General features: G+C 40.7%; 1 long non-coding RNA gene across 1 annotated transcript; it reads left to right on the forward strand.

Annotated features, from left to right (window-relative positions):
* Positions 1-2,195: 2,195 nt before the first annotated feature.
* On the forward strand, positions 2,196-3,335 carry LOC116656215. The gene is made up of 2 exons (XR_004311213.2): positions 2,196-2,818; positions 2,899-3,335. It is a non-coding gene; the product is annotated as an uncharacterized LOC116656215 (long non-coding RNA).
* Positions 3,336-11,784: the final 8,449 nt, after the last annotated feature.

The raw sequence follows: 11,784 nt of genomic DNA on the forward strand, positions 1-11,784 counted from the left end.
ATTTCCACAATGGTTAATAAAGCTAAAGGTCTTCTTGGTTTTATTAAAAAAATTGAACGACCCTTATATTTTTAAAATCTTATTTTTATCTTATTTTTATCTATCAGCGAGTATAGTTTTATCATGACATGTCAATAAACCAGACCAATCTAATTTCAAAATTGAAGATCACCTACAGAATTTCTAAAGTGGTTAGTTTTAATGAGCGGTTAAGTCGTTGTACGTGGTAAGTATTAAATAGGGTGAATTATCGACATCAAAGCACATAGGTTATGGGACATTAAAATCCCAAAAGCAACTATATCGAATTAAAAACAAAATTGGTTGGGATGCTAAGAGATCTTTTTGCGCGGTTCCCACTGCATACGTACAGCCCACCTCCCGTCCAACCTACCGAGGGACGCTGCCGCGTAACGCACGGCGTGATAGATCCGAGATAGTTTAAGCGAGGAGTAGGAGAAAAATATCACGAGGAAGAGTGTTGCGCAGATAAGGCGTTCAACATAAGTAATTTAAGATTGTTAGTGGAGCAAAGTGACAAGATGTGGTAGAGTCCATTGTAGTCCGAACATAATATCCTGAACGGATCGTATTGGGCATATGTCGAACTACAATGGCTGAGGAGTAGAGGACGAAAGTTTCTAGTCCTTCTACTAGGAACGTTCAAATTAACGCGTGTTAGTAAATGCTGGCTGTCTACATTTCCATAAAAAAGATTATATAGAAACATGACACCCAGCATCGTTCTACGGTTTGTAAATGATGGTAAGTTGATTAGTAAAAGTCTACTACGATAAGAGGGAAGGTAAAGATTTGCATCCCAATTAAGTCCCCTAAGAGCGAAAGTCGGGAATTTTTTTTTTACAGGACTCCAGACAAACGAGCCATATTCATGAATCGGACGGACCAATGATGTATATAACGTTTTAGTCATGTATGGGTCATTAAATTCTTTTGACCATCTTTTAATAAAACCAAGCACACCCATAGCTTTATTAACCATGGTAGATATATGGTCGGTAAATTTAAGTCTCAAATCTAATAGGACACCTAGATCGTTAACCTGAGTTAATCGTTCTAAGGCATCCCATAGAGAAAGTACATAGCCTAGTGAGGACTAGATCGATAAATGACATGAGTTTACATTTCGATCCATTAAGCTTTGGTTATTTGCTAAACCCCAATATTGAAATATATCCAAATCGGATTGAAGTCTAGACGCTAGTGGGCGCTAGTGAATTTATACTGAAGGCATAGCTTTACGTCATGGTTAACAGACTCGAATGGTTAACAGAGTCAAATGCTTTACAGAAGTCACATACTGAGATCTTGAAGAGCTATATTTCCTTATGCTCCGCAATAACGTCTCGTACTGGTGGAACATTTAGGTTTCTCTTTTTCTAATATAGCATATAATATAATATATATGCTAATATAGCATATAATATAATATATATGCTAATATAGCATATATATAGTATTTTTGACCGTCTGTTAAATTTGGATACCATAGAACCAATTAGGACCATAGGACCAATATGAAGACAATTAGCTTTTAGTTTTAACTATGGTGGTACCTAATACTTAGATCAATAACCCAGCTCTATCAGACGGCGTCAGATACATGTACCATACCCCGGCCCGAAATCAGAAGCAACCCCAAGCAATTTGAGTCAGCATACTCAGTGGTAGTTGGCCTTACGTTGGCCTTACTGGGATCATCCATCTAACTATAGTTAAGCCACAATATATGTATATATTTATGCATCTTATAAAAGATATGGTTTTTCCAAAATAAAGACAGTAGCGACAACAAGGTTAATCTTCTGGTTACTCAATATCATCTTGGGGTACTTATGCCAAAACCTCCTCAGAGTGTTGCTCCGGTCTGAGGGACCGCCAGCAATATCTAATCTAATATATAAAATTCTCGTGTCACAGTTTTCGTTACCATACTCCTCCGAAACGGCTTGACCGATTTTGATGAAATTTTTTGTGCTTATCCGGTATCTATGAGAATCGGCCAACATCTATTTTTCATCCCGAATAATTGCCGGGAAAATCCTCAAACCGCATTTTTCTATTTCCCATACAAACGTTTTCTAAATAAAATGGAGGCTACAATAATAGTAGGCGCCGGTACGTGATTCATTGTTTGACAGCTTCTCATTGTTCTCTGCTCAGTTAATTTTATGTGACAAACCGATATTGTGTTCATTGAAAAATTGTGAAAAATATTGGAAAAATTTTAATTTAAAACCATCAAATCAATCACGTATATTGTGGAAATTATTTTTCAAATTCATTTGTCTTAAGCCAGCAACAAGTGTATTGTGATAGTGACACTTTATGAGCGGGAAATTTTCTCACTTTGATTAATTACAATGACAAGCAATGCTAAGAAAACGCAAAGGGGTTGATATGAGCCGCAGTACAAGCAGAGCTCGAAAGTTGCAAAATAGCAGATCCGAAAGAACAGAAGAACAAATCCAGCTACAAAATACTGATGCACGTGTCAGAATGACGCGATTGCATCAAGAAGAGCCAGAAGATACACGAGATGAACGCAATGAAGTCAGAAGATTAGAACAACGACAATCACGCCGTTTCACAGTCAATAGACGAAGAACAAATAACCAACAACGACAACAGGTACATCGAGCATTTACCACCAGCTCCTTTACGCTCCTTAGTTTCTGGGATTGGAAATGATTCGAAGCACTTCTTGACCAACATTCAGAAATATAACAACTGTGTTCAGATGCCATCATTTGGTGCTACTCATATTATACAAGCCAATTTCATGCCCACTTTTAAGGTATTATATAAAAATATTCAAGTTTGTATTCAAATATATATATAGGAAATAATTAATGGCCAAATTTTGAAAAATCACAGATACAAGGACAATTTTATCACTTACTGGGAACTCTGATACCACTATCTGATGCAGATCATCAATTTTTACAAATTTATTTTATGGGCAATTCAGATGCGGAAATTAATATTCGTTGTGCTCACAAACCAACAGTAAAGAGAACCATTGTCCAACAATTACAAATGTTTCTTCATCAGAATAACAATTTAGTAAACATGATCAAAATAGCATTGGATCGGATGCCATCTGATAGCCATAATACTGGAAGACTGGCTGTGAAAAGACTGATGAATAACGTCATTGAGACAACAATCATAAAAGGAAAATACAAAGGAGAGGATGTCTTGATCCCGCGGATACCAATGATTACAACGGACACACCATTCGATTTTAAACGCTTACAATTTCCAGTACATCTGGATTTTGCGATGACTATAAATAAATCGGAAGGACAATCGTTAGAAGTTTGTGGAATCAACTTGGAGTTTCCCTATTTCGCGCATGGACAATTAGACGTCGCGTGTACGGGCGTCGGAAAACCGTCTTCTTTGTTTATTTACGCACCACAAAATAAAACAAAAAATATAGTTTATGAGAAAGCTTTTAATTAATTAAAACACTGTATTTTAACAGTGTGTGCCTGTGAATATCAAATTTAAATTTTATAAATAGCCAGTATTTCAGGAAAACTCTTTATAAGTAAGCAACATGATGTATCGAAAATAATTATAAAACTTTATGGTTTTATTCAATAAATGAAATTGAATAAAATAAGAGGGTACTCTTTAATTTTTGGGATTGAAAATGATTAAAATGATAGCTCCGCGAAACTTAATTTTAGCTATCTTCAGTTCTTACTGTATCAGATAATTTTTTTAAGTTTGAAAACTTTTAAGTTTTGTCACAAAAGAAGATTCTGAACGCAACAAAAAAAAAACAACAGCTGGCAGTACGAAGTCGGCCGGGACAGCTAGTATACCTATATTATTTCTATATCTAATACCCTCATTGTGCTGCTCCCGTTAGACGGACCGTATATTTTAGTGAGTCTTTTCATGGGCTTTACTCTGACTCAGAGACCTACCGTACTTCCACGAGATAAAGTTCGATGATAGTGGCCGCAGAAAGCTCTATAGATGAACAGACTACGTTTTCTTTGCATCGATATGTCGCCGACATAGTCATTCTATCTAAATGTAGTCCCAAGTACGTTTCTTCGCTTGCTGCATTTCTTCGAAATGCTGATGGTTTGCGGTAAACGTGACGTGTTTGCATTTCCGTTCGTTTACTTTTATTCACCCATCGGATAGCCATTTATCTTTTGCTTCTATGGGAAATCTGGAGCGACTGAGTATAGCTGTGTCATAGTACACAGTATTGAAGCTCGATAATCATTTGGTCGTGATCTTCAACATTTTAGCACTTGTGTGAGGATAGTTGTGGCGACTTTGACCATTTTTGTGTTTTATGATAATGGCTATAGAACTATAGATATGACAGATTGTAAGTAAATTAGTGTTATTTAACAATTGTGTAGCTAAAATTTAGACGGTGACTAGGATTTCATTTACCTTACTATAATATAAAGACAGGGTGTTATCTATGTATTTTTATATAAATTAAATTTTTATAAATTTTTTTTTAAATTTAATTTTGCCAGACATGCCATTCAGATAGTTGCTGCAACAGGGTTAAATATTCTTCCTTTCATCTGGACCAGATACATTACTGTAGAAAGACGACGCGTTGCTAGCATCGTTTGATGTTGAGTTTTGTCTGGTGTAGCTCGCTGAAACTAGAAGGAAACCCCTTCGTGCAGAAAATGACCAGGAGTCAGGACATCCTGATCAGCAGGCTTCTCATAGAGAGATATTTTTTTGTCTTCTCAGTAGCTTCCTACAAGCCACCATATAAGTGACAACGGGGGAGGAAGGAAATTCCAGTTAATGGACTCAGAAAGGCAAAAATATAGGGGTCTGGTCTCTTGCTCGTCGCGACAAAATAACCGTTTGAATTCGCTCAATTGGTTTTTGCCTCCAATTAAATTGGTGGCGTTGTTTCAAGTCTTCTTACTGAAAGAAATGAATCCCCCAGTGAATGCAGAAAGGAGGCGGTGGAAAGATCCCTCACTAGCTCTAAGTGGTCGTGCTATGTCGTGAAACAGATAAAAACATTTGATTTAACATTTTATGGATGGTTCGACTGTCGTCGCATGCAGACGTGTTTTTTATTGTGCTCCGGGAAAAAATATTCAATAAAATCATAAAAGCGCAGTGACTGGTCTAAGAAATCTACAATAACGCGAAAAGACGCTTTTTGCGATGAAATCGCTAATGTTTATATTGATTAATTAATTAATTAAATAATATAAAACACAACTCAAACTAAATCAACCTCGACTGCAATGAGCTTAAACGACGTTCGCACACAACGTCAACATGAGCAAGACGAGAGACGACGTCAACCGTAACAACAACAACAACCGCAACTGTATCGACATCGCGTTTAACGACGTCATCAGCTAGCAGCGCAAATAGTAATACGTCCGCGCTGCCCGAAAACCAAAACAAAAACAATGACTACATTAAGCCGGCTGTGCAGACTGGCATGAATCGCTACATCCAAATCAAAAGGAAGCTGAGCCCCCTGAATTCCAAACGCAAAATAACCCGTGGCAATGCTAGCCTAGCAGCAAAATAAACGCCCATTAACTCAAACCGATTTAAAATCTTGGCAGACGCCGATGAGGTTAAGGCGGTCGAATCCACTGAAGTTGAGAAAAGGAAGCCAAAACCTCCGCCTATCTATATACGCGAAAAAAGTTCCAATGTTCTTGTCAACAAAATTATTGAGCTTATTGGTAAGGATAACTTCCACATAATACCCCTTGTAAAGGGCAACATTCAAGAAACAAAAGTTCAAATGAAGTCTGAAGATAACTAAAGAGTACTATCAAAATATCTTACCGAGAATAAAAAGAACTTTTACACGTATCAGCTAAAAAGCAGCAAGGACCTGCAAGTCGTACTTAAGGGCATAGAGCCCGAAGTAACGCCTGCAGAGATAAAAAAAGGCGCCACAGGAGAAGGGTTTTAGCGCCAAGACAGTCTTTAATATCCTTAACAGCAATAGAAAGCCGCAGCCACTCTTTAACGTTGAGCTCGAACCAGAAACCAAGCTTCTGAAGAAATACGAAGTGCACCCAATATACAATCTTCAGTACCTGCTGCACCGCAGAATTACAGTTGAGGAACCGCACAAACGCAATGGCCCGGTACAATGTGCGAACTGCCAGGAATATGGCCATACAAGGTCATACTGTAAACTGCGCCCGGTGTGTGTAGTTTGCGGAGAGCTTCATGACTCCGCACACTGCCCAGCGAGCAAAGATGACAGCAACTCGAAAAAGTGCGGCAACTCCGGTGGCAATCACACTGCTAATTATAGAGGATGCCCAGTCTATAAGGAGCTGAAAAGTCGCATCCACCAGAAAGGAATAGCTGCCCGCACCCAAAATGGACAGTTCACGGCGTCCAGATCAAACCCTGAAGTCTTCTTCTCGACTGCAGCCAGATCCTCACTAGGACCCATTAACTCTGACAAAAATGTGACATACGAAAGCGCCTTAAAATCAGGACTGGCGACACCTGCCTCAAGAAGCTCATCTCTGCAATCAGCATACCAAGAACCGAACACGGCTCAGCAACATCAACCAACAGAGCAGCCAAAAAGCAACTTTGAAGCTATGATATGCAGCCTACAACAAAGCCTGACGGAATTTATGTCGTTTATGCGCACAACTATGCAAGATTTAATGCGAAACCAAAATCTATTGATTCAAATGCTGGTTTCACAACAATCCAAATAATGGCTTCCCTACGGATATCTACGTGGAACGCTAACGGCGTTTCGCAACATAAACTTGAGTTAGCTCAATTCCTACTCGACAATGTAATGCTGCTTTCGGAAACACACCTTACAAACAAATACAATTTTCAACTACGAGGATATTCATTCTACGGAACAAATCATCCAGATGGTAAAGCACATGGTGGGACTGGAATTCTAATCAGAAGCCGCATAACGCACCATTATCAAAACAAATTTGCTAAAAACTACCTACAGGCCACATCTATAAATATACAACTAAATACTGGCAACCAACTTACACTAGCCGCCGTATACTGCCCCCCTCGCAATTATCAAAGCCAAGAACAAGCTCGACTATGTTTCTTCTGGCACACCAACATACTGGCCGGCAGACCCAAGGAAACTACCAGATTTAATAGACTTTGCCTACCAAAGACTACCAAAAACATCCCTAAAAATCTGATAAGCGCCAATTGCCTATCGGATCTTTCATCTGATCACTCGCCTGTCCTGTTTATTCTACTGCGACATCCAGGAACATTGGAACAACCATTAAAATTGACCTCACAGAAAACCAATTGGGTTAAGTACAGAAAATATATTAGCTCACACAATGAGCTAAGTCCTCATCTCCACGATGAAGCTAACGTAGACAGCTTTGTTAATTCACTTGAGTCTGTACTCGTCTCTGCAGCTCGAGCCTCAACATCGCAAACTATATATACACAAAGCAATAAAAAGACAAATCTACAAATCGAACAGCTCGTCCTCGAAAAGCGGAGTTTACGTCGCGAGTGGCAATTCCACAGATCGCCATCTGCTAAGCAAAGCTTTAGACACGTCAACTTACTAAAGCCCTACAGCAAGAAGAAGCTTATGTCAACCGCCGCTTTATAGAGCAATTGTCAACTTCTAGTACAAAACACTCACTATGGAGAGCTCACCCAACTCTAAGCTCACCGAAAGAAACCGTGATGCCTATTAGAAATCCCACAGGCGGCTGGGCGCGCAGCGATGCAGACAGAGCCAGCACGTTTGCCAATCACCTTAAAAATATCTTCCAACCAAATCCGGCCACTAGTGCCTTTACTTTGCCGACTTTACCATATGAGCCTCAGCTTCAATATGAACCAATCGAGTTTCGCCCAAACGAAATCGCCAATATCATCAAAAACCAACTAAATCCGAAAAAATCACCAGGTTGCGACCTCATAACTCCCAAAATGATCATTGAGCTTCCATATTGCGCCGTCTGCACTATCACCCAGCTCTTCAATGCCATCGCAAAACTTGGCCACTTTCCAGCGAGATGGAAAAAGTCAATTATAATAATGATAGCAAAGCCGGAAAAAGACCACACAATTCCCACGTCGTATAGACCTATAAGCCTACTTTCATGCTTATCTAAACTTTTTGAGAAATGCATTCTGACTCGAATAAACACATACCTTAGGATCCAGGAAGGAATCCCGTCACATCAGTTTGGGTTTCGTGAAAAGCACGGAACAATTGAGCAGGTCAACCGGATAACAGCAGAAATTCGGAATGCATTCGAAAAACGCGAGTACTGTACCGCAATATTTCTAGATGTCTCTCAAGCATTTGATAGAGTCTGGCTAGAAGGTCTAATGTACAAGATCAAGACAATGCTCCCTTGTAATACCCACAAGCTTTTAGAGTCTTACCTTTACGACAGAAAATTTGCTGTGAGGTGCAACAATATATCTGACGAATTCACTGTTGGAGCTGGGTTCCTCAAGGAAGTGTACTCGGACCAACATTATATGTTCTCTACACAGCAGACATCCCGACAAGCACACGACTAACAACATCTACGTTTGCTGATGATACAGCTATTCTTAGCCGCTCAAAATGCCCGATGCAAGCAACTGCGCAGCTAGCTCTTCATCTGGTGGATGTTGAAAAATGGCTATCAGACTGGCGAATTAAAGTAAACGAACAAGTATGCAAGCACGTTACGTTCACCTTGAATAGGCAAAACTGCCCGCCCCTTACGCTAAACAACACCCTTCTCCGCAAGCAAACGAGGTAACATATCTAGGAGTACACCTCGATAGAAGACTCACATGGCGTCGGCACATAGAAGCTAAAAGAACCCACCTAAAGCTAAAAGCCAGCAGCCTTCATTGGCTTATCAACGCTCGGTCTCCCCTTTGCCTTGAATATAAAGTTCTGCTGTATAACTCGGTACTTAAACCCATATGGACGTACGGCTCCCAGTTATGGGGGAATGCCAGCAATAGCTATATTGACATAGCCATCGCCCCAAAATCGCAGATTTCATACTCCAACAAATGAGGCTTCTTACGAAAACATATCACGCAATTAATGGTCGTCTTGAGCACAGTCTTTCTTCCCCTAATCGACCAATACTGAGAACGTATCATCGCCAATAACGATCGAGGTCCAGCGTACAACTTCTGCCCATAAAGGCTAACGATTTTGCTTCGCGTTACCAGATGACTCCTTTGCAAAATTACCGGGTGACGATCATCCTAATCGAAGGATGAGTTCTTGAGCCGCCCGTTTACTAGAAGCAATCCAAATCCTTCCTAAGCCAGCGAGCTGGAGGAGGCAACCATTCCCAACACAGAAACAGGCAATTCCCCGTCTTGAGCACCCGTCTTTCCTCCTGTGCTTTTATAAGATAGGGCGGCTCTTAACACCAAAAACTGGATCCGATCAACTCAGTGGAAAGGGTTCCACGAGATAAGATGTCAGCTGAATTTTGCGACGTGCACACATAACGCCACCCAATGGAATGAGTCAGATTTTGAATGGTTGACTCGCAGTTGGCTCATCTCGAATCAAAAATAACACAACTGACAAGTCGCACAAACAAACATACTTCCCTAGACTGAGAACCTCTGCCATCTCTAACTTCGGCACAGTTAATGTAACGTACATGAGACTTTGGGAGTCGGCATCAGAGACACATAGGAGACGGCATCAGACCCAGGCGACCTTGAAACTACGTAGACACATGCTCCGTAGGCTTTAATGCTGGCGTCACCAAAAGTTATGAATCTCCACGAGAGCTCCAAAAGTATGCGCCATCCGAGGAAATCCTACACGTTGGATGTGACTGAATCTCTGACAGATATCCTGCCACTCCGTGTAAAAAACTTGAGGTAAGATTTCACCCTAAGAAATCTGCTCCCGACACAGCTTCTGTAAGAATATTTTCGTCTTAGTAATAACTAGACCAACTTGGCCAAGCAGATCGTAAAATAGCGCTATTGATGACAAGATCGAACGTCGGGATGGCTTCGACGTGGACTGAAGAGCAGAAAAAGAACGCAGAAGCTGATCAGGGGAAGGATCCCTAGCCAGTCCTAAAGTTTTCGTAAAGTTGCGGCCATCATCAAAGCCCGATCCTCTTCAGGCACGATATTGGAGAAAAAATCTCGAAAGAAGAGTTCGGATCCCACTGAAATCATCGACTTCGACCTTAAAAAATTGGTATATCGCTCACACAGATAGATAGGATGTCGGCTTTGATTCCTATGTAACAGTATTTCTGCAGTTCATTCAGAGAGGATGACGAATGAAGCCAACACAACACTACATTTTAGAGATGACACCAGTCACCGGTACCGGATGCGATGGAAACCTGACCAGGATGACAAGTTGGATGACAGGCCCAGCCATTAAGATGTCTCTCATGGAAAAACCTGACGTGGTAGCAGCGGTCTCATTAAACACCAACCCAAGTTTCCCCGTGGAGCTATCACCCAGTGATGTGGAAAATTTTTGCATACATTGCGAAGATAGGAGAGCAAATCCAAGGCACTTAAGGCAAAAATATAGCCGCCTATCTTCGTCTAATCGATCCACTAATCGTTTATCATGTGAGAATGTCCATCACAGATCATGCAAGATGGAACTGATGAGTTTGCGATCATGAATGCAGTTACCTGAATTAAAGGGTCTACGTCGTTCTACCGCAGGATTTGGTGCAAATGTCGTCGTTGGCAAATCCGTGCTCTCCAAAACCCGGTACCTCTGCTCGAGGAAACTGACGATGGACCCCCGCGTTGGAATGGAACCCAAGAAATCCGAGTCAGCCTACATTTTCTTCCACTTAGACTGTGTGGAATTGGATTATGATGCAGCTAGCAAATCTGCTTCATTGTGCGCATGCTTGCAAGGGCTCGCATATGCGAATTAAATCTATCCGAAATCTCTCAAAGCTTCGATTTCAATATGCATTCTACGGCCCTCAGATGCAGTACCTCATTAACCTGAGCTTGAACAAGAAAGGAAAGCTAACTTCGGGCGGAGCCGAAGTTGATATACCCTTGCAGTTCAGTCGCAGTCCGCTAGGTGGCGCCACCCATCTTATTTTATTAGATATATAGCGGATCGCTTATAGTCGGCCGATCCTTATGAAAATTGGCAGATCAGAGTGTTTTCCCCAAAATAGAATCTTTACCAAATCCCATCTTTCTAACTTAAAAAACACCAAAGTTATGCCAATTTCGATCGTTGTACGACAGCTATAGGATATAGTCGGCCGATCCTTATGAAATTTTGTACATAAAACATTTTGGTCAAACATAACATGTGTGGAAAGTCCCAACCCTCTAACTTAAAAAACACCAAAGTTATGGCATTTCCGATCAATCAGTTATATGGCAGCTATAGGATATAGTCGACCGATCCCGGCCGTTCCAACTTATATACTGCCTGCAAAGGAAAGAAGGATGTGTGCAAAGTTTCAACTCGATAGCTCTAAAACTGAGAGACTAGTTTGAGTAGAAACAGACAGACGGACAGACGGACATGCTCATATCGACTCAGGAGGTGATCCTGATCAAGAATATATATACTTTATAGGGTCGGAGATGTCTCCTTCACTGCGTTGCACACTTTTGACCAAAATTATAATACCCTCTGCAAGGCTATAAAAATAAGCCAGCGATTGCTGAACCTTTTGTTTAGCATCAAGCTCCAAGGCAACGTCCATGGTAGAGAACACTGACACTGAACACTTCAATCCTTGCTGCCGTGTC

Source organism: Drosophila ananassae, chromosome 3L, assembly GCF_017639315.1.
Source record: "Drosophila ananassae strain 14024-0371.13 chromosome 3L, ASM1763931v2, whole genome shotgun sequence".
In the NCBI taxonomy this organism is placed as follows: domain Eukaryota; kingdom Metazoa; phylum Arthropoda; class Insecta; order Diptera; family Drosophilidae; genus Drosophila; species Drosophila ananassae.